We start from the raw sequence: 24951 nt of genomic DNA on the forward strand, positions 1-24951 counted from the left end.
CCAATACATATAAATGCATCTTATACTTCGATGGGACTTCTTATCACAAGAAATCTGCAAAATTAAACTCCAAATACAGAAATTAAGTATATATAACCCAACACTGTATCAAATGTGATTTTATTTCTCTTCTTCTGCCTTTGGTTTATGCTAGCAGCAGAAGATTAATTTAATTTGAGTTATACTTTCCACATTCGTATGTGTTTATATATGCTAATTCATCACTACATAGAAAAGCCCTAAAGTGTATTAACATTATACGTTATGAATTCAGGCATCTGCTTTATTTGTTTGAGAAGCAGAAAAGATAAATGATAAAATATTACTACCAATGTCATCTATAATAACCCAGTATTTTGCTAAAATAGGATTTAAAAAATATTTGTATCTATAAAATACAGCCATAAAGAAAATTATGTACAGTAGTGTATTAACCTCTGGTTTTGAATTTACTTATAATCTGTGATCAATTTGCACCATGCATTTCATGATATGCCATTGAAATAGTTATTTCAGAAACAAAATAATTAGTGCAGAAGAAACAATGAACTTTGAATTTACTAAAAGAATTTCAAGGATTATCACAGTCAGTAGCAGCCTTTTCTGCCATCTGTTTTATAACCTTACAATCCAGTATATAAACCAAATCAAACACATCAACCTGCATTTTTCCTGCATGCTTCAATCCTGACATTTAAAAGATTTTTAATTTCATCTTTTTTAACAATGATTACTGTTCTTTCTTTTTAATAGCTGTGTATCACAATGTAAATGCCACTAAATTCCACTCAGTTACAAAACTGCATCTTTGAAAAGTAGAAATAAACAGATTTGAAGAGCTGATTACAGAATGTGTTTACTAGGACAAAAGAACAGTTTACAGCATATGAAGACTGCCATGACATACTACTTTCCATATTTAGTGACATCAGTGAAGAAAATTTACTGTGGTAAATTCCAGGCTCCATCATTATTTGCAGTGGACTGTGCACCCACGTACACTCAGCATGGTCGCTTGGAGAAGCAGGACTAAGATAAAACTTGCCAATAACTGGCACTGTGTATTTGGCCTGGTGCCCTAAGGGAATGGAGGGTAACTAATCACATTCAGTGCTTGTGTATGACGTGCATCAGAGTTTGCCTTTTCCCAGCCTCCACAAATCAACAAAACCCGCAAAGCCCAATGCTCCATTTAAATATGACTTGGTACTCAGTTCCAACCAAACCTGACAAGGTCATCTCAAAGTTGCTAACTTCTTATGAGGTTTTTGAGAATGGTTTTCTGAGAACCCATCAATGTTCACATGGAAGAAGCAGTTGCAGTGTGAGCTCATCCTTGCTTTTAGACATCCGGGGCTCAACATAAGCTCAGCCCACAAATGCAAATCCACAGGAAACCATGCTTCATTGTTTTCTAATCCAATATACTGTAAGATACAAATACTAAATGGAACAGAAAACCTTAAGAACTAAAGGTTTGACATTTCTTCTCAGTATCTTTGAAATTATGCACAAGAGTGGTAATCTATTAACATAAAATCTCAACTTGCAGAGGATGTACACCCAACTTTAAACAAATTGGGCATAAATAATTTCAATAGTCAATTTACTGTTACCAATACTAGCCCACAATTTTTATTCCTCTAATGCTCACATAGGAGCAAAATGCAGAAGAATGTGTTCATTCTTCCTTTCTTTCCTTGTAAATGACTTTCTGAGCCAGAAAAAAACCCAACAAACTAAACCAAAACAAACCAAACACAAAAAAACCCCAAAACAAAAAAACCCAAACAACACCCAAAAAAACCATAAACCTACCCCCCCCCCCCAAAAAAAAAAGCCTCAAACAAACCACACAAGAAAAAAGCAGGTATACATAAGGAAATTCAACAGATAACATTAGTATAAATAATGCTGTTGTATGAGACCATCAACTTCAACACAACTTCCTACCATTCACAACAGGGCTGTGCCTACACCATATCACAAGACCTGTTTTGTGTCTTGTCACATACTGTGGTAAGTAACGTGCACTGGCATGAAGTAATTGATCAAGTCTGCTAAAACCTATGAAAGCATCATTTGGAGAGTTTAGTGTGCACATAAATCTTAACTACCTTCTACAATACAACATATTTGCACAAAGAAAGACACATACATGTCATAAATTCATCAGATATTCTCAGATGATACGGCTGAAGCTGTCAATTAGTATAAAACTAGCAGAAAGCTCTAAGTTCAAAAATAATTACCATAGAAGTTTCCTTTTCCCCTATTTTAATATATAATATTGTCAATAGAAATTATCACTATCATACTTTGCCAAATACAAAACTATTCTTTTGAGATCTTTTACGTATACATCCATAGACACACATATACACACATGCATTTATATACACACGCCCCATGCCATCATTTTGGTCATAATAAAAATATATTTAATGTAAGATGCCTCGCATTTCCCAGATGTACAGATTTGGTTGCTTTTTCTGTAGTTACTTCATTCCCAATAATTTGTCTTTTTCCTCTTGGTGCTGTCCACAGACACTACATAGTGCCTTCCTCATTTTAAAAATGTTTTTCCTTTTATTTATCTAACACGAAAGGATAGTGCAAGAAGCTTATCAAGGTATAGGTAGCTTTATTGTTTATAAATATATAATTCTGTATGTGGAGACATAAATACAAATAACACTCAGATAATGATTTGAATATTAGTAATGAGTAAGCTGTATTTCATGCACAGTAGTGATTCATAAGTTATTCTCTGTGACAATCACTACATGTAAAGGCATGCTGGCTAATTAACATGTTATCAGTAATTCCAGATTCTGTATATTAACACAGGCAACATTTTAATTATAATAATGAATTTTAAACTGTTGCCTTTTCTATGTAGAACAAACATAAATATTTGAACAACTGACTGTTTTTGAGATCACAGTTAACAACAGAGGAAGCCATTGAGACCTTTGACTTGCAGCAAACAGCACACAGATGATACTGCTAGCATACTAGACTACCCATGCTTAAAGTCGGAGGTTACTGGCATGAAGCAAGTTTTATCACCAGCTCAGGGAAATGCGTTTCAGAATTCTAACTCATTTTTCACAATGCAGTTTTCCAAGGCTGGCAACACATTATTCTAGGGTTTTCTACAGTATTTGCCACGATCCTGATCACTCACATTGTAGACATTATGCTTTTACACAAGAAACTAAATAAATAAGGATTGTTTTTGCAAGGCACCTCCACTATTTAAAATTATGTTTTTTATAATTTTAAAATAAAAAAAAACCCCACAAAACAACCAAGATTAGAATTGGCTGAGTTACACAGCGGTGCATTTTTATTATTATTATGTGTACTGACAGGATATTCCAGAACATTATCCAGACTCTATCAAATATTTTTTCTCAATTTCTTTTTTTTTGTCCTAAAAATAGCGTATGTATGTCAAATCATGTTTCTGTTTGATTTTGAGATCCACTGACCAATTTTACCTCATTTTGCTTTCAATCTCACACACTAACTTCTCTAGCAATGAGACGGAGGTTATCACCTTTGTATCTTGTCACCTTCCCGGTCATTACATTTCTTTCAAATTCTTTGAGAACAAAAAAGCCATTACCTTCTTTCTAATGATTTTTTTTTTTTTTTAACAATCATAAGAAAGATTTAATGTAATAAGGATTTCTTATACCCAGTATACATTTCCATACATTCAGGAACACTCAAGTTTGAAAGAATGTCTGAAACAAAAGCAATTAAGCTTTTATTATAGGGAAGAGTTCTTAAGTTGTTTATATTTCTTCAGTATTTCCATTGTCTAGTGTTCAAGCCCAGCCGACTACCCAGAACCATGCAGCTGTTCACTCACTCCCCTACCTTCCTCCCCATGCTGCTAGAAGGATGGGGAGGAGAATTGAAAGAATGTAACTCCCACGGGCTAAGATAAGAACAGTCTGGTAACTACGGTGTAACACAAACCACTACTGCTACCACCAATAATAATAAGGGGAATAACATGGGAAGAGAACACAACCGCTCACTACCTGCTGACCAATACCCAACCTGACCCGAGCAGTGATTTAGCCCTTCTGGGTAACTGCCCCCAGTTTATATACTGGGCATGACATGCTGTGGTATGGAGTACCTCTTTGGTTAGTTTGGGTCAGGTGTCCTGTCTCTGCTTCCTCCCGGCTTCCCCTTCTCCCTGGCAGAGCATGAGATTCAGAAAGCCCTTGGTCAGCGTAAACATTGTTTAGCAACAACTAAAAACATCGGTGTTATCAGCGTTGTTCTCAGGCTGAAAGTCAAAACCACAGCACTGCACCAGCTACTAAGAAGGAGAAAAACGACTGCTACTGCTGAACCCAGGACATCTAGTGAAACCAAATGCATTTTTATTAGAAAAACAAGAACTTTTAAGACAGATTGGAACTGGATGACTTGAATATTTCAAGGCATAAAGGATTATCATGTACTTCTTTCAAACTGATCATGCTGAAAATTCCTGACCAAGAACATGAGTTGCAGAAAACTGAGAAGGGGAGACAGTTTGAAGGACACGCAGGACAGTTTCAGAATTCTGGTGGAAAGGCCTCATCATTTGTAAAAAACCTAGTACAGCACACTCTGTGTCATACACACAATCACTCAGGAACTGCCACTTGAGAAAAACCATCCCTAAACAACTTTAAACATACACCAGCCTACAGAAACTGCATTTGACCTTAGTGATAGAAACGTCAAACTTCTCTTGCAATCTCTTATTGTCTAACTTCTGCTAGTTTAAACACGCTAAGTATCACAGATTCTCAAAAATCAACATCAGTGTCATCTGATGGCATGCTGGGACTCATGTCTTTCACATTGACCGGGATTGCCTCATGATTCTTTGTATTTTCCAGTTTCATTTTATTTACTTCTAGTCTCCAGTTTTATACATGGAGTATGAGCTCAGAAGTGCAATGACCTCGGGGTCCTTTTTGTTCTGCTTTTAAATAATGCCTTCTATAAGGGAATTCCCCACTTTGCTGCTACAGATTTTACAGTCACTCATGGTGCTGTGATAAATAGTGCAGTAACACTGCAGATTAATGACTATCTTGTGCAGCTCAGTGTGAACAGGAGTAACAGTATCATGACAGCAGGCACTACCCCAAGTAGTGAAGGCATACCTTACACACACAGTAACAAATGCAATAAACTGTTTCAATAAACAAAGATAAATGCTTTCAAATGTGTCAAGTTTCTTTATTTTAGTAGTATACTCTGCCAAAGATGTTAGTATGTGGCCCCAGAATCCAGCCATCTACTGATGACACTGTATGGGGAATAGAAACTTTGCCAGTGGTACCGGCTTGAGAAGCAACTAAGTATTTAAAAATCACATTAATTAAAAAAAAAAAAAAAAAAAGAAAAAGGAAACAGCATCTTATGAATTAATGAAGCCTGGTTTCCAAGGGGTTTGTGCTGTTACTGATTGAGTTGCCTGGTTTCCAAGGGGTTTGTGCTGTTACTGATTGAGTTTTTAACTGCATTACACTAAGACTACAGCAGAAATCCTCTGCTTTTTTATATATCAAGAGAACCAACACAGGAAGGAAAAGCTATCATGGACTAAAGAACTCAACTGGTAAAGAAACCCTGGTTGAGGATGAGGTACTCTGACATCTAATATAGCATTTACTGTAACAATTAGAGCATTCATAGTACCTATTTTTTACCTGGAACTTTGGACATGTAATAAAAATAGACATAGGGCATTTTAGACATTTTGCTAAGTGGGGCAACTACTGGTGTTTCCTCTCTCTTACCAAAAAGACTGTTTTAATGAAATTTGTTGGAACTTAATACATCTGAGATTTAGCTTAAATTAGGTGGGAGAAAAGAAATATCAAATGACCACCAAAAAAAAACGTTCCTCTGTAGGAGGAGAAAACTAGAAGCAAATACACAGGTAAACACAGAGTGATAAGGAACACTGTTAATCTAAACACACAGAAGTTAGGCAAAACTAGTACTAAGGTTAGCTGCTTACCTTAATTTCATCCTTCATGCCTCCATGTGATGATAACAAAATTGCAACTAAGCATAAGATCCCAAGAAACACCTGCCACGCTGAATGTGCAGAACAGAATGTTTGCCACTGAATGAGAGCATATTTAATATTTCCCATTTACCTCAGAATATACTAAGCGTTATTTTTGCATACAGTATGCTTTTATGCTTACAAGCCATGGATATGGTGCCACTGCTCCTGTTACCTTTGTTCTTCACAAAAATTAAGATCTGATGGTATGTCCATAACTATATTGTGACCTAGATAGAATTGTATTATCATCACAATTTTACACATGGGGAACTGAGATGCGGATTAAAGCCAGAAACAGACAGAGGGTTGAAATCATCAAATAATGTTGAAATGCCTAACAACACAAGTTTCCACCAAACCTCATATGAGCATCTTGACTTCACTTACTCCTCAGAAATAAAGGTTGATACACTGGAACCCAGAGGCACCTGTAAAAGGTCTAGATACATCCCTTGCCCAGTATCCCAAAGAACTCTCTGGCAGCAATTCAGTTTTCTGGCAGGGCATTCAGCTGCCTTAGCATGAAACTATACTTTCTTCTACAGTTTCCAATTCATTCACTACATATTTTCCAACTTCCGCAATAAAAAACGCAGATGTACTACAGACAACAGTCTCATTGGAACTCCAATGTGCCCGCACTACACAATTCATCCTGTTTAAGGGAGAGGATAAAATAGGATATCTATGCAATAGATATCTAAAAGCTATTGCACAACGTACACAAAACAACCAGGAAACTAGTAATTCAGAACTTTCCTCATCAGTGCATTTGATCTTCATAATACTTGGAATCTTAAATACCCTTTTTTCCCCATAGTTTTCCTAAGGTCTGTAAAATTACAAGATCAAAAAATCCTCGAACACCATCAATGCATCTCACACAAACATGAAACATCCTGTTTGTCTTTCTTGAGACTAAGGCTGATATAAAATTCCTGCATTCTGGAAGAATGTGCTCTAGTGACTATAAACTTTTTTGTTCAAATCCCCCCCCTTTTCTTGCTGCCCCCTGTTCTCTTTGCCCAGCTCCTTATTCTTACATTCTGACACTTTCTGCTCTCTTCTTAGCCTTCAAAGTGTTGCCATCTTCTTTGTAGATTTAATTTCTCCCCTTCATTTTTATTTCACCCTCCACCCATGTTTTCAGCAACCACCTTCTACTCGCCTCCCAGCATTCATTTGCATGCCTTCTCCCCAGCCTCTAATTTGAACCTCTCAGCTCTTTCCTCTCCATTCCTAATAACTTCCTTCCTTTCAGCTTTCCAGGATCCAGAATACTGGGTGAAGGATTGCAAGATGCACAGGAAAGATCACCTCTGACTTCCCTGAACGGACAAGTGGTTGGTTACTTTCTAATTGTCATTACAGCTGAGAGTCCCTGCAGACTTCTGACACAAAATGTTCCACCTTTCAAGAAAACTTACATGAAGAGCTGTGAAGGGCTACACAACACCCAGTGAAGACCAAGAACTGCCAAACTCCAGTATGCCTTGTCTGAATATATGCAAGCAGATTTTATTTTTCAAGTTTATAATTTTGCCATATGTAAATGAATTTGTACAAGGAGAGGTGGAGGTCATACACCAGTATGACCCTGCCTTCAAAATTCATGTAATTTCAAAGTCATGACAGCACACTCAATGAAAATATTTTATTAATGGTTAATATGGACAAAACAATCTAAGTTAATTCTGCTGATTAAAACTGCTGCTCTGCTTCCACAAAAATCTTTCAGAATGAAACATAAACCTCCCACGCAGAAATGAATCTGGAAGCTTTGGAAAAAATGTAAAGAAACTGAGTGCCAAACAGCCATAGTTACAAACTGCAATGTATTTATCACCTAAAGGCAGGAAAACTATTCAAAGTATATTATTGATAGTATTAATTATTGCACCACAGAAAACTTTACCACAAATCTATCATATATTTCTAAGTCATCCCTAAGAAAACACTTTACTTTCAGATAATTTAAGGTTTAGTAAATTGGAATTTAGGAATTTACTAGTGAAAAGCATTGCCTTGAAAGAAGCCACCAACAGTGCTCCACCTTCTCTAAAGCTCATCTGAAAGCATTACTAGGTGTTGAGTCTTCTAAAAGGAGTGACTGCAGCTGAAAGCTATTAGTGTGCAATGCAACAGCAGCCTGCTTAGGAGATGAATGAGACTATCCTATTGATAAGGTCAAATCCATCTGAGGCAGACTTCTTTAAATTAGTAAAATGTTGCAGCACTTCAGAGTGTCGCCAACAGCTCTTCTTCATGAAAAAACCTCCAACTTGTTGGAAAACTGTAATTTATTATTTTAAACAAAAAATTTGCCTCATAGTGACAGAGTATCACCTGTGCCTTATTTATTTCAAACCTATCCTTTCATTGAAAGTGAGTTTATTTTTCTGATGGTAATACTGAGATCTGTACTCTTACCTTCCTATTATACCTACTCTTACAAAGATAGTTTTCAGGAGTCATATGAACTGCTCGAAAATACAAGGGTAGTTCTGAGGATGGTGAGGCCCTGGCACAGGTTGCCCAGGGAAGCTATGGCTGCCAAATCCCTGGCAGTGCTCAAGGCCAGGTCGGACAGGGCTCGGAGCAACGTTGTCTAGTGTGAGGCGTCCCCATCTGTGGCATGGCAGTTGGAACTGGATGATCGCAACACCCTTCCCAACCCAAACCATTCTGTGATTCGAGGATTCTATGATACACTGACATCCAAAATACACTGAGAATAGTTATATTAAAAGAAAGAAAGAAAAAGAAAAAAGGTTAGAAACCAACTTTAAATTTGTGAGAGTAAAAACCTACACAGGAATGCTTTGAATGGCCTGGACTTCCTATCACTTCCAGTCTTTCCCAATCATTTCCAGTCCTTCAGCACATAGGATAAGGGGGTGAAAAATGAAAAGGACAATGACTTCATTGAACTTAAAAAAAAAGTGGATGCTCATCTTCAAGGCCTTTCAAACAAAGGCTGTTCCTGTGAGTTGCAAAGCACCCTTATCCTCCATTGCATTTCACAGTACTAATACTCTGGCAGCATCTGAAGTGTCAAGAGCAATATGGTAATGATGTTCACATAGACACTGTGAAAAACCTGGATTATTGAAGAAAGAGAAAGGCGTAACGGAGTGGAACACTTCAGTCTTTTAATGCAAATGTAGCTAACTTTTTTTATAGACTTTAGAACGTTTTTTTCCCAAACACTGTATCTCCTGTTAAACTGGTGCTTCTCAAGTTTCCTTTAAAGACATGTTTCTGAACACCAAAGGATAAAAATGCCAATGACCAAGGACACAGTTTCTCACTGAACTCAGGCACTAACAGTGAATAAACTACACTTCAACACATTAGTAGACATAAAAGCTGTGGTGCAAAGCCTGTATTCCGTAATAACAAAGTGCTAACCATTTACATGTGAAAGCAGATTAAGCGTTAAAAGTAAAATGTATGTCTGCTGTCCCAGCTGTATTTGAAATGATCTCTTATTAATGCTTCTAAGTATTGAACAAATCTTAACTGACTTAATTACAGGTTCTTAACTGTTGCCACTATGAGATGAAGAAAGACCAAGAGCTGAGCCGATATAAAAACTGTCTATGAAAAAGAGGAGTAATTCAACAGGAAATAAAAGCAAACCAGAATAAGTCTTTTGCTTGAAAGCATGTATTGGAATTACTGTTTTCATTACACTTGTCCTTGGATATGTAACAGTTCTAATTTTTAAAAAGGATAAACATAGCCATACAGCATGTGGCAGAAGTACAGTTCATACTATCAGATTTATATATGCATATATTTAGGGTACGATTTATCGATAAGTCAGACGAATTTCAGGTTACATTAGATAAAAGCACATAATGTACTGACATAGGTAGACATGAACAATGTACTGAAACTAAGACTATTATGCCAAACCAATTTCCTGTTACAGTAAGGTAACAGCAACTGTAGGCTGATTACATACAATAAAAAGCCCATGAAATGGTAAATATAGTAACAATACCATTTACACAGCTACAGTGCATACTCTAAATACTTTGCTAAGTACTTTCAAAAGAGTAAGCAGTGACATCTTTACCTTTCATTATAAATATAAAATAGGTAATTAACAGAAAAGTATGATAAAAACACTTGAATAAATATTTGGACTATGTTAACATTACTGTATAGCATTTACTTCCTCATGTCATGACTCCTTAAAAAAATGCTATAGGTTGATCGCTACCAGGCTGGGGTTAGAATTAATCTTCCTCTATGGACATGTTGTTTCCTTTTTATCTTGCTGTAAAGCATGTGATCTTAGTTGTTCTTACATGCAGGACATATTAGCCTATTGGTATAGTCTGGTAAGCAAATTATGTACTTTGGGTCCTGAAATTTTCACATTTCATTAGCATAGTAGCTTTTTGTTTGAGAGCCATAAAAATGAATTACAATTCAAGAACGCTTCACATGCAAGCATGCATTTTGCATGCAAGTCCTACACAATCCATTCCAGTGATATTCTCACTATCAAGAAGCAATGAAACTAGATCTTACAAAGTGAACTTAACGGTTTCTAAAACTAGTAAATGTTTCTCAAGTTCAAATTCAATTCAAAAACTGTAAGGAAAATGGTTTCAAGGGAGCTATATGTTCCCTTAAAGTCAAGCAAATATTCAAATGACTAATTGCAAAACTAATGTTGTCTTGCAATGCTCTGACAGAAAAAAAAATATCTTGAAATCAGCAATACAGTCCTACTGTTCATGTTGCCTCTGAAATTAAAGGCGCCTTGGCTGAAAGACTTTAATCGCAATAAAATCTCTAGGGTGCAGCATAAGGACATGTCAAGGGTGTTTGCTTGATGGAGTACTTTGATTTTGAGCAACCATCACAGCAAGAGTAAACCCCACAGCTTGCCAAGTAACCACGAGTAAATGCCATAGTTCGAGGGAAAACCTCTGCATCTATTTAATACTGTATCGGTGCATGTTTAATATAAATTTTATGTTTACTGTAAAATGTACAGACTTATGAGAAAAGTAGGACACTTGTCACCAAATTCAAATGTTTTCCTCTAAGCCACGGGTGTCACAGAACCACACTGGTTCCTATTTACTTTTCTGATTCCATGAATGCTCACTTGCTTCTGTACAGGGTCTCAAAATGCAGATGTTGCAGCACCTAGCTTGTTTGCACCCAAGTCCTTTCCTGTATCTAACCTTAAAGCTTCTGACTACTGATCATCTCACACACCTTCCCACAACTACTCACACAAAGGGTCTAAGTCTGCTAAAATTAACTAATTAACTGGTGACAAAAACCCATGGTAAGGAATTTTCCACAGTGGACTCATTCCACGGGTTTTGTAGCATACGGGGGGAAGACAGCACCCACCAGGACACTATAACTACAAAAGCAGGTCTTCACAGTGTGAATACTCAGAATTCAGGTAGGGTAACTTGTACAGCAGCCATGAGATGAATCCTATTACCACAATGCATGGCAAAATCTTGACAACCTGGGTGGACTCTGGTTTACACAAGTCCTTTTGCTCTATTAGGGAAATCTCAGCAGGACTTCCGTGAGCAATTTCTGGTGGGATTTCATACAGAGTTCTTCAAGAGTGCATGATATCACTCTTCCATCTTAGAGAGTCAAAGAAAAAAAACATACTGACTCAGGGCTTCACTACGTCTCTATTTAGGCAAATCTGCTTTCTGCCTCTCTTCCACAAGGGTGAAAAGTCCATGCTTCCTCGGAATCTTGCTACAGTTACAAATGGATGACAGCAAGTTGTCTAAGCATCTGGAAGAGGAAGATGTAAAAAACTTGTTTGGAAAACAGTGCATTTGCATTTCATGTGAAGGGATTAAGGTTTACGAGTATTTGACATAGTTCAGCTATTGACAAATAATAGTTTTTCTGAAACTATGTGAGTTTTAGCAACTGTCACCACTACCTTGACTTTCTGTGCTTTTATAAATGTTAATTAAAAGTCATAAATAAGGCTAGTGAAAAAAATCATTGCAGTCCGTTTTACAAATCTGAAAAATACAAATTAAATTATTTAAAAAGTTGGGAAAAGACTGCAAATTTTCCCTTAAAAATATTAGAAGTAAACTATTCTGTCTAATTAACAGAAATGCAGAGCACAGATAAAGCCTCTGAAGACAAGACTTTCCCCATGCATTAAAATCCTGCTTTAAGCATTATGTACCAATGAACTAAGTAACAAAAAAGGGGGTTAGCTATAAGTTTTCTATTTTCTTGCGCTGATATCTATATGACAGAATATCTAGATAATTGTTTACCACACAGTGTGGAGTTGCTTTGCTCCTTATCTATTCATCCTGCAAGCCTAGTAAGGTGACCTAAAAGACTTAAATTTACATAAAAAGAAGGCATAACTGTTTTTACACAGGTACCCCCAGTTGCAACTGTGCAGACAAAAGTTTTAAAACTCACAATCTCTTCATAGGTGGATTTGGTCAGGGAAGACTGGCTAATTGGGGGAAACACATGAAAGCACCTCAAAATCCAATTAGCACTTCAGTGCAATTAAATAGCTTTGCTATTCTGTAGAGACATGGCTTTGATCTTGCACTGAAAAGTGTCCTTCCTTAAAGCTGCTGTTTTGATTTTTTTTCTCACTAATTAGTGCTAACTGTAAAGCCATTCCTGACATGCTATAAACAGAGTATTTTGCTGCAATTGACACAACGACCTTAAATCAGTGTTCTCTTTGTCTATATTGTACTGCTTTATTATTGGCCTAGCTACTTTGCTCATTATTAAATGCACAATATGTAAAACATGTTAAAGTCAGATAAAAAAAATTACCTAGGTTTAAGAGCTTGTGTAGAAGTTTGGAATCACTTCACCAGCAATTCCAAAGAAATAAGGAATATAAAATAATATTAGATCACACAGTAGATACATTAGACTGCTGTTTCAGATTTCTTTTTCATCCTGAGCTGCAAAACATGAATTTTGATTTATGCTTTTTTTTTCCCCCTCAGTCACACTGAATAATGAACTGAACAAATCATTATTATTCCAGTTGTCTTGACCACTCTTCTCTCCAAGCTACACATCTTACACCTGAGAATTTACTAGCTGGGTTAAAGATCTCTGTCCCCATTTACAAAAAAGTTGTATGCGTCAAATCTGCCATAAGCTTTCTTGCAGGTATGCATTCTTTATGTCTTGGGTTACACTGTTAAAACCTAAAAATACAGCTTTTAGAATGAATACAGTATCAGTGAGAATCAGCTGCAAAGAATGTTCTGTTTTAAAATGTTCCATACAAAAAGGATGTATTTCATGAGGGGAATAAATGGAACGTAGTACACTACAACAGCTACAAAATCATGCATATAGCAATGCCCTTTCTGGTTAAGTATCTGGAAAGAAAGAGCTCTTTATAACATACATCTTGATCTCAAATTTAATCTCAGTAGCACAGAGACATGCACTATTTTATGCACTAATATTCCACTTCACAGGAAAACATATTTTTTACTTCATTTTAAGGAATCTCTCAGAGATACAAAAACTCTCAAAAAACACTAGACTTTTTAATGTTAACTACTACCAAGTAATATTTCGATGAGTTAAGATACTTAACGCATTCACACAAGACTCTGCTTACACTGTAACCAACAATGTTTAAATTACAAGATTTATAAGACATAAGTATTTCTATTTAGAAATGAGAAAAAATTCCTGACAAATATAGCACCTTTTAGAAAAAAAAGCAATTTCAGCTATCCTAAAGCATTTGGGCGCATGTCAGCAATTTTGGTTGGCATTTTGTTCGGATAAAGCTGTCAGAAAAGCAGTTGGTCATTTCCATTGTTTATTCTTCATTTCTTTGCCTTTTTTCACTCCACGGTTCCACAAATAGCCACAATACAGAAAGCACAACTTCAAAGTCCACCTGAGTCAAGCCAAGAATTTGAAACAAGCTTCTTATGTACTCAGATAACAACTTAACCTACATAGACTATTCAACATTTTATCTTTCTCAGTTCTTCCTAGCTGGATCTGATTAGTTTTGTACAAATACTTACACACTAAGACTGTGTTTAGTTAGCTGTGAAAAATAGTGATACATCACTAGAAGGGAGTGAGAAATCCAGCTCTGGAATGATAAAAAGCAGAAGCTTCCCATTCTCTGCTTTTCATACAAGTATGCAAGAGGAATCGCGATCAAAAAACCCAAACAATTATCAAACAAATGTCATATTTTTCTTTCACCTCATTAAATAAAAAATAGTATTTTTGTATTTACTGTTTCAGTAGTTGAAAAAAAAAATCAATTAGTTGACATACTCATTGCAAGAGTATATGTTAAAAGACAGGAGGATTGTGAAGCCCAACAGCAATACCGTTACTTTTCTCAGTTCCATACTTTGTATTACAGTCCTTTGACCTGATATTCTCATGTCCCTGAGACAAATTTCACCCTGCTGCAGTTCTCTGATATTCTAGCAAGACTTCCAGTTTTGTGAATCCAAACTTGTACCAACAATTAAAGAGCTGACCTAAGTCCCAAGTGGCTGAGTCCAGATAGTTGCTTTGAAACGGCACTGAGCTTCATTCAGGCATGTGCTACTGGAACACAATCAGATGTAGGAGCATCTCAAAGCAAGCTAGGTGATGGCTTAATGTTGTTCCCACTAAATAATTCTGCACAGACTAATAAAGTCAGTCTTTTAGTAACATTTAGTGACATAATAAGATATACAAACCTCAAGCAATAGGATCAATGGTTTAATGATCTGTTTTCAGGGCTGAAAAAAATATAATATCTACTATATTTTAAGAAAAATATTTAAGTTAGATCAGAAGTATTTTTTCCCAACTAAAAGCTTTGAATGAACAACTAAACAATCAGCTAAACATTTATCTTAAAAAAAAAAGAAACAGAGCATTTTAAACTGAGGTTACTCAGAAAAAAGGCAGATCATATTAAGTCTTAATCCTCCACTTTCTGACGTCAGTGGGACTCTTGACATTGGCCTCAATGGGAAAAGAAGAGGGCCATTAAAATATAATTTTACTTTTAGTCAGTCTTAATTATACAGTGATGGAATGATTCATTCAATTGTTCAATTCGTAACATCTTAGCATTTCTAAAAGTGATTAAAACATATCAGAAATACTAATTAAATTTTAGGGACATCTTTTTAAATAACATTTACCTATTAACTCTAGTAACAAGCATTAGAAATAAACCTAAATGGCACACATTCAGTTCAAAAGCAAAAAGTACGTCACTGCTAATGACACTGTTGTACCAGTATGTTCTACAAAATCAAATGCTTTGATAGAATACTGATGAGGCTGCCAGATTCTCCCTGCTTTACTAGCAGTGCACTCCATCCCATTAGCCGTTTTTCACTCCCCCGCACTTCCAGTCCCCTATCTTCCTGACTTTTCAGCATCTTTTAACAAACTTAGAAATGGCAGATACTGAGAGTGAAGTCAAATTTTTGCACTAGAAATTCCTTGCATATGTGAAAAGAAGAAGGATGCTCTCACTTTTCCCAGTGTTATCACCCAATCCAGGTCTCCAAAACAAAGAATGCATGATGATCATAAAGCATTTTGCAAAGTATCTCTCAGAAATACTTATCTCAAGGTTAGTTAGTGTTACTGACACCCTGACTTCCTGACTTGCAATGTTGGTTACCAGCTACAAACAATACTTTTGCTTTTTAACCGCATCAGAGATTAGCCTTCAGTTCTCTCCAAGATATCTCAAGGTTATTTGTTCCCTTGCTGAATATAGTCAAAATGGATTAAAACCAGGTAATTCCATGTATGAAAATAAATAAATAAATAAATAATTCTAGTAATAGAATGTAAGGTCTTCCAAAACCTAAAGACGGCCCAGAGTCTGGAGATGGACTTTTTACAAGGGCATACACTGATAAGAGAAGGGGGAATGGCTTTAAGCTTAAAGATGGGAGATTTAGAGTAGCTATTAAGAAGAAGTTATTTCCTGTGAGGGTGGTGAGACACTGGCACAGGCTGCCCAGAGAAGCTGTGGCTGCCCCATCCCTGGCAGTGCTCAAGGCCTGGTTGGACAGGGCTTGGAGCAACCTAGTCTAGTGGAAGGTGTCCCTGCCTATGGCAGGGAGGTTGGAACTGGATGGCCCTTTTCAACCCAAACCATTCTGTGATTCTATGATTCTATATAAAAGAAAAAACCCACGATGATTAGTTTATCAAATGTCTTTTTTCTCAAGAACAAGAAAAATTCTCTTTAATTAGCTAGATCCTGGTATGAACAGCTGCATTATGCAATGTAATGCATTAAATGGAATTAATAATTGGCATTTACTCTGGAGTTTTTACCAAATTCTGACGCATGAAAAAATATAAGCAAGGAATTTTTCCCAGTTCTATAGTACTGCAAGTACTAAGGCAACCCACTAGGACTCAAACAGATGCTGGTAGTGAAGATTTTCAAAGGAAGAGTCAAGAGACCAGCAATATTCAGCAAAAACTGTAACAAGGTGCTGCAGGGCACAGAAAGATGAGCTCCCTACTGGCACCTACTGAAGGGTCCCCTGAAGTAAGGGGAATTACATCAGCTAAAAGCCAATTTTATCACAGAACTGACAGGTACTAACTAATGCTTAGAAATAACTGACCAAAAATTGGGAAATGGTTCATGCTGTAATACCTTCATATGCTAGAAAGTTAATTCTGTCACAGCACTGGTATCCTGGAAGATGGTAGAAAAAGTCACAAACTACCCAGAGCAATAATATTATATTACCATAATAATATGATATTCAATAAATGAGTAATATGTGGCTACCAAGAACCAAATACCAGACAGGTGGGTTATAAAGCCCTTCCATAGCCTCTTCCTGCATTGCACTAGGACTTTCCAAAATGTTGTAACGCTGCAATTTAGATTTCCACGTAAAGATCCACAGTGCAGTTTGACACTTTTCCCAGTTCCCAAAACTGATGATCAGCCAAGCCCACAGCCTCATAAGAAATCCAGAGAGCAGCTTAAAGATGAGGCTTTTATCAGTGAAAGTCTGGCTGTAAGTCAGTCACCTATCCTACCCAGATGTCCAACAGTTTTAGCAAGCCCACTCTTAAGATGTAACATCCACAGGGTGAGCAATTCCTGAACACTGAATGGTGTTTTTTCACAAATATTCCAAGGTAAAACACAGAAGGCCACTTAGAATCATAGAATCATAGAATAGTTAGGGCTGGAAAGGACCTTAAGATCATCTAGTTTCAACCCCCCCGCCATGGGTAGGGACACCTCACACTAAGCCATCTATTTAGTTAAAAGGTAAAAGAAAAAATGGACCAAAAAGTAACTTGCTGTATTTAAATATCCATGCAGAGAAAGAAAGAAAAGTTCCCAAATGTTAGATTATGTATTTCTGTCAGAAAGAAAAGGGAAACTACTGTATCACAAACATCTAAGACTAAGTTGTTATGTCCTGGCATGTAGAGTACCACTTCACAATTAAAACCCAGACATGCCTCAAGAGCACACAAAACCACTTCTAGTTTTTGTCTAACAACTTCTTAATGAAAACCACCTTCATGTAAAAAAATAAATACATTATACTATGTACAACTCTTGAATAGCTAAAGGCATGTCCTGCAGCACCTTATTCACATTCACAATAGGAAAATGTGGTGGAAACATGAGGGAATAAAGAAACTCTCCTCTTTCCTCATATGGAGACTGTATTTACACAAAACAGAAAATCTTTCAGAAGGTAAGAAGAGTTTAAATCTGTTTTGCCATGATTTAAGTCCTACTATTTGGTACTCATTAATCTTTTAGTATCTGTGGCAGTAAGTAGGCAGTGACCTGAAAATGCTGCCCTAGCTAGAGATAAGAATTTCAGTGTGCTTAGACTGTTTCTATGAAGCATATTTTGATAAGCTTTTTTATTTTCTTATGCATTCCATGTATTTACAGTAGTTTATTGAATGAGTAACACAAAAAATGTTGGGTTTGCACATTTAAAATATATTCCAAATTTCCAGACAAATGGTGCTTGATACAAATCACAGGTATACAAGTGTATAAAAGTAAAAATTTAGAAATTATGACATTTGGTGTGCTCTAACTTAAAAACATTAAAACTAAGCTATGTTTTTGCTAATTCATATACTTGCTCAAATGAATTTCTAGTGATACAGGATATAATCTTAACAAAAGGAACAATTAGTTATACAAACAGGTTTGTTCCACATCTTTAAGTCATGTACTGTGGTTTTACATATATATCTGGCTAATATAGCTGCAAACGCTGAAATCTCTTCCTATGAGGAAAAAAAACTTTGTCCTCATCAAGGGCTGGGTGGAACTTACGAACACCTTTGGCTACCCACACATTGATGCTCCTCGGCCATACTTCCTAACATCAGAACAAAAGATCCTCAACACTTTTAATCCAAGTCACTCAAAAAGGATGGCAACAACCTTATGATGCTCTATCTTCTCCAGCATCCAAAAGCTTCCAAAGTAAGAATCAGTACTCCTTTGAGTTCTACACTGAAGCACTCCTCCCTATGTTTTACTTGCTCTGTGGTAGGTCTAGTTAGCTCAGGGAGCAAGGGGGACTTAAGCCTAATACTAATAAGGCTTCAGACTTTTCACTCTTGAAAATTCTACGAGCCTGTATAAGCAGCAATGCTACAAAGGTTTATAACTTAGCTTAACTGAGTGCATTTTCCAGAGGAGGGCAGTTTCTGATACCCAAACTATGTTCTTCTAAATGTCAAGCCCCTCTTTCAAAGTCTGCTGGTGCCACAGCATTTCAAGCAAAAAGGTCGACAAACCATTTGGCATGGGGAAAGGAATACTTTTCTTCTTGTACTGTTCTGCAGAATAATTAACCATTCTGACCAACACAAAATGGTTAACCTGCGATGAATACTAAACATTGCAAAATTTCAACCCTAAAGCTACTGCTTTGTAAAATGTTTTATGAAACAATTGTTTTATGAATGCTAAAATACTGTTGTCATAGAGTATACTGCCCCACCGATAAGGAAACTTTAATCTGATTTTTCTGAATGTAAAATCTAATGAACATGATAATGACAATCTATGATTTGCTTTGTTTTTATTTTAGTTCTATTTCTTTGTGTAGATTAAAATGTAGATGTTGGCTTTGCAGTACCTCACAACAGGGTCCTGGTTCATCACAGTAACAAAAACTGAACCAAATATTGACAAATTCCTGCTATATTCAAACTTCTCTTTGAGTATGGATTACAAAGGAATGCATTATTTAAAGCTTCTCTTTCATGGTAAAAAGCCTCAGTGCTAGTAAAACTTCAGGGCCTGATACAAGGCTCATTTATTATCCCATGAAACATGCCAGAAAGAATATTATAGAAGACTACACATTTCAAATCTTGGTTATCTTTTCATCTGCTGGGTTTTCTCTTTCAAACAAAAGAAGCTTAACTGAGCAGCCCCTTAAAAAATTGTGAAGAATGTAAATAAAATGTAATACAAAGCAGCACTCTTGCATCTTTTGATGGCTGGCCACATATATAATACATGCAAATTTACATTCACGCTCCCAATGTCCATTTTGAAAATTATTCTTGTCTTCTTTGAGACTCAAACTTAATGTAACGCACTAACATTTGCGGAAACATGGATTTTGTTAATAAGTAACAACTGTGGACTCATTGCTCAGCCATCCTGCAGTTTGTCACAGGCTTTACCAGCTTTTTGTCAAGCTACACTTGCATGCAAAAGGGATACTTTTTTCAGGTACCTGCACTTTCCGTCTTACGTTGTTTTTATGACAGAGAATATATACTTACAGTCATCTCTCTTTTTAAATATTATGTATTTCTGTGTTTTGTTTGGGTTTGAGTTTTCTTAGGGAAAGCAGAATATGGTGATAATGAATTTTGTGCAATTTGCTATCTACATGAGAGACTGTGATACAAAGATCTCACAGAGGAGGTATGGTTAGCTAAACAGCAATCTTGTCCTTCACACTGTTGCAAATGAAATTTGATTTTACAGGTCTAAAGCCCTTGGTTCACATTTAAGCATCAGAAACATTGCTATGAACTGTAACATGTCCTGAAGAAGTTACATGTATATTAACAGAAATTAGAAGTTCAGAAAAATATCTGTTGTATGCTGAATGTATTTCTATAACTAGATGTTATTCTGAAATTACTAGGTTATAACCACCACAATTTATTCCTAATTTCTAGCCAAATGATGCACCCTGCAGACAACATTTCTATAAGCTGATCTTAATTACCATACATACCGGTTATAATGTCACACAGACCTCAATCCATCTTCCTATCATATAAAATGGATTTCTAGAAAACAGCCTAAGTATACAGAAAAGGTGATGAATTACACTTCTTGATGAATATTACTTCTTGATGAAGTTCAACAAGGGCAAGTGTAGAGTCTTGCATCTGGGGAAGAACAACCCCATGTACCAGTACAGGTTGGGGGTTGACCTGCTGGAAAGTAGCGAAGGGGAAAGGGACCTGGGGGTCCTGGTGGATAGGAGGATGACCATGAGCCAGCAATGTGCTCTTGTGGCCAAGAAGGCAAATGGCATCTTAGGGTGCATTAGAAAGGGTGTGGTTAGTAGGTCAAGAGAGGTTCTCCTCCCCCTCTACTCAGCCTTGGTGAGGCCGCATCTGGAATACTGCGTCCAGTTCTGGGCCCCTCTGTTCAAGAAGGACAGGGAATTGCTTGAAAGAGTCCAGTGCAGAGCCACAAAGATGATTAGGGGAGTGGAACACCTCCCTTATGAGGAGAGGCTGAGGGATCTGGGTCTCTTTAGCTTGGAGAAGAGGAGACTGAGGAGTGACCTCATCAGTGTTTACAAATATGTAAAGGGTAGGTGTCAGGATGATGGAGCTAGGCTTTTTTCAGTGATATCCAGTGATAGGACAAGGGGCAATGGTGTAAACTGGAGCATAGGAAGTTCCACGTTAACATCAGGAAGAACTTCTTTACTGTAAGAATGACAGAGCACTGGAACGGGTTGCCCAGGGGGGTTGTGGAGTCTCCTACATTGGAGATATTCAAGGCCCACCTGGACAAGTTCCTGTGTGATGTACTGTAGGTTACCCTGCTCTTGCAGGGGGGTTGGACTAGATGATCTTTTCAGGTCCCTTCCAACCCTTGGGATTCTGTGATTACACCAATGCCCTGCACAGCCTTTCCATTTAAAGTTCTGTCATATTTCCACTATAAAATTCCTTCATTTTCTACCTACACAAGGCATAAATTATTAGATGTATAAATTGTGAATGTTAGCTTTTAAACAATAAGCACAGACTGATACAGCACCTAGCACTTCATGAGATGTAAAAGGTGGTATCAATATGGGAAGGACAAATTTTAGAACTCTCCAAAACAACTACTTGCACCTGACCTATCATTAAGTTGTCAAGCAAGCTTCCTCACAGGAACATGTATATCTCAAAAACTACCTTCAACTTATGATTATAGAGCTATTTGAATCATAGAATGGTTTGGGTTGGAAGGGACTGGACCACAAAGATAATACAGTTCCAACCCCCTGCCATGGGCAGGGACACCTTCCACTAGATCAGGTTGATCCAAGCCCTATTCAGCCTGGCCTTGAGCACTACCAGGGATGGGGCAGCCACAGCTTTTCTGGGCAGCCTGTACCAGTGTCTCATCACCCTCACAGGGAATAACTTCTTCCTAATAGCTACTCTAAATCTCACATCTTTAAGCTTATAGCCATTCTTCCTTGTCCTGTCACTATATGCCCTTGTAAAAGGTCTCTCTCCAGATTTCTTGTTGGCCCCCCCTTTAGGCATTGGGAGCTGCTCTAAGGTGTCCGCAGAGCCTTCTTGTCTCCACACTGAACAAGCCCGGCTCTCTCAGCCTGTCTCCAGAGCAGAGCTGCTCCAGCCCCCAGAGCATCTTTGTGGCCTTTTCTGGGCTCACTTCAACAGCTCTGTGTCCTTCTTGTGTTGTTGCTAAAGAGCTGGATGCAGGGCTGCAGGGGGAGTCTCACTAAAGCAGCAGAGGGGGAGAATCCCCTCCCTGACCTCCTGGTCATGCTTCTTTTGATGCAGCCCAGCATACAGTAGGCTTTGCAGGCTGCGAGTGCACATTGCTGGGTCATGTTGAGCTTCTCATCAACCAACAGACTGAAGTCCTTCTCCCTGGGGCTGCTCTCAATCCATTCTCCACCCAGTCTGTATTTGCACTTGGGATTGCCTTGACCCAGATTCAGGACCTTGCATGCTGACATTCTTCAGATTCATAACATATTCTCATTTTCCCTGCATGACAATTTTCCTTCTTTTTTTGATACAAGGAGATTAATGCATGAAAATAGAGAACTGAAGCTAGGCTGTACTGAGGTTCCACATCTAAAGGGGAAATATGCAGAAATTGAGCAATGCCTAACTAACAACATAAGACAAAAATCCCATAATTGCTAAAGCACCTGCCATTTATAATTTTGAGATATAGAAATCTCTTGAAATAACTGGGGCCATACATATTTTAATTAGTTGCAAGCATATGCATGCAAAGAAAATGAAAGTTTACAAAACACTCCAAAAACTTACTAACTTTTAGTGAGAAAGATTCAGAAGGAAGACAAACTGAAACAATCCAAACAAAAGGCCTACTGCTATAGCTTACTATCATAGACTCAGCCTTAGGACACTTTTAAGAATTTGACTTGAATTCTGTAGTTTATGTATCATGGGATTAAGTTGACAGCAGTTTCTGTATTTGAAACTTAAATCTTGGTTAATTAATACACAATAAAAAAGTCATGTTAACATGTCTGGCTCAATTGGCCACTTAGCACACATCTCTTGCAAAACAGGTTATATATGCAGCAGTTACAACCATGTGAACATGCTGCATCTTCATTAAAATCAGGGTTAATTTTTACAGAACAAGATGCTGGGAAAAAACTACATATTAAAACATACTAAATAATAAAACATTAAAAAAAATAAAAGTAATGTGTCTGCTTAAGTTTTGTTCTATATCCATTCCAGACTGTTCTGTCACTAAAATAGTCCCAGTCAAAACAGACATTTGCTAAGCACTGGTAAAAGAATTTAAGTATTTAGTGTGATGATACAACAAATGCTATTGTGTGACAAAAAATATCAGTTTAACACATGTATGTTTTATACTAGGACATGAAGAGTTATAACTTCTCTCTCCCCACACTGTCCTTCCTCCTTCATCATGGCAACATAATCTACCATGGAACTAGAACAAATCACTATGGAATGAGAACAAATTTAACATGTAGAATACTATAACCCATTATATCATTATGCCAGAGGTACAAACCAACTCCTTCTCAAGCAGTTTTGCAAATGTTAAATTTCTTTTTAACCACACAGATAATTTTAAAATCAAAAGTTTCAAAATTGAAATTACTCGAAAATAAACCATTGCCCCTCAGTTTCCCATGAAACTAGGCCTGTCCATGTGAAATGGGTTTATCACAAATTCTTCTTACAGGATAAAGATGACTGAGAAACTTCAGTGACAGAATTAATTGAAAAAAAGATGTTTCAGTCTTGTGCTCAGATTTCTGGTTTTGAAAGATTGCTACACACCTCTGTAGCTGATAATGTAAGGGTATTTAGAGATGATGAGCCATTTACTTTTGGCATCAGGCTGTTATGGCACATTGCCAGCTATCTCAAGAGAAAACTAAAATTCTAGTACATGAAGTACAGACAGTGTAGCTATTCTTGGGTTTCCTTGGAGAACAGCATGACTCCTGTGAAGTCATGTTATTCCTTGATATATTAGAGACTGTCCTAGGAAGCATCTTAGTTTCGTTTCTTAAGCTTTTCCCCCTTTTACAGTACAGACTACGTAGTAATGTGGTAAACAGCACTACTTAACATGCTATTTTTCACTGATGTAACATCAACTTTTCCAGGCTCGTAGACAATCAACAGGTATTGTGCATTATTTCTTCAGTTCCAAAAAACTAGCAATGTTAAATCAAAAACTAATTTCTGCAGCTTTTACGGTATTACTGAAAAACCTACTGTTGCATGAGCACATAACTAATTTTCATAAAAGACTACCTGAACAAAATGAACTACTGCACCAAGGATAAGCAAGTATGGACAGCCCCTGTCATTACAGCGTATGCCTCTGACAGCAGTATTATTATTAGTATATGCATAGATAGTGGTAGAAGCTGGTTGAATACATACATCAAATGCAAAACTACTAGAAGAAAAATTTTCCACATATGAGCTACAGGATGATCCCAACAGAACCTCTTACATGCTTTTAAAATAACTGCTGGTGTTAAGCAGCTAACTTGTATATTGTATTAGTTTGCTGATATGCTGCTTATTTAAGTCTTTGTCTTTCTTCCTAGCTTTTAGCAGATTTTTTTAGCTTTTATCCATAGAAAAAACAAAAACATGAACAATATTCACAATAATGATGTAGCTATTTCCCAATATGTCCCACAGGATAAAATAGATTTTTTTTTTTCCTCATATGGAATACAAGGAAGAACTTAAATACTCTGCATGTGACATGTCTGAATAAGGGATAAATCATCAGCGGGATGGGTTGATCAAGCATGATACCTAGAGTGAAAATGGAGAATTTTAGCTTGCACATGGAAGTGTGAATAAAGATATGTACGCATTTGAGATCATGCGCACATAGAACAAAATATCCGAGGACAGAGCTGTGCAAACAAGTTTCCAAGATCCTACAGAAAGACAGCCTGGTGGTGACTGCATGCAGGGTGCATGGGTAGGAGGAGAAAGGATTATTTAGGCCATAATATTTTTAATATAAAATT

The 24951-nt window shown here is 37.0% G+C and overlaps 1 protein-coding gene across 1 annotated transcript in view; it reads right to left on the bottom strand.

Moving 5' to 3' along the window:
• FBXL17 (F-box and leucine rich repeat protein 17) overlaps positions 1-24951 on the bottom strand; it is a 310790-nt gene that overhangs the window by 52848 nt on the left and 232991 nt on the right. The gene's annotated exons all lie outside the window — the stretch shown is intronic.

Source organism: Lathamus discolor, chromosome Z (assembly GCF_037157495.1).
Source record: "Lathamus discolor isolate bLatDis1 chromosome Z, bLatDis1.hap1, whole genome shotgun sequence".
In the NCBI taxonomy this organism is placed as follows: domain Eukaryota; kingdom Metazoa; phylum Chordata; class Aves; order Psittaciformes; family Psittacidae; genus Lathamus; species Lathamus discolor.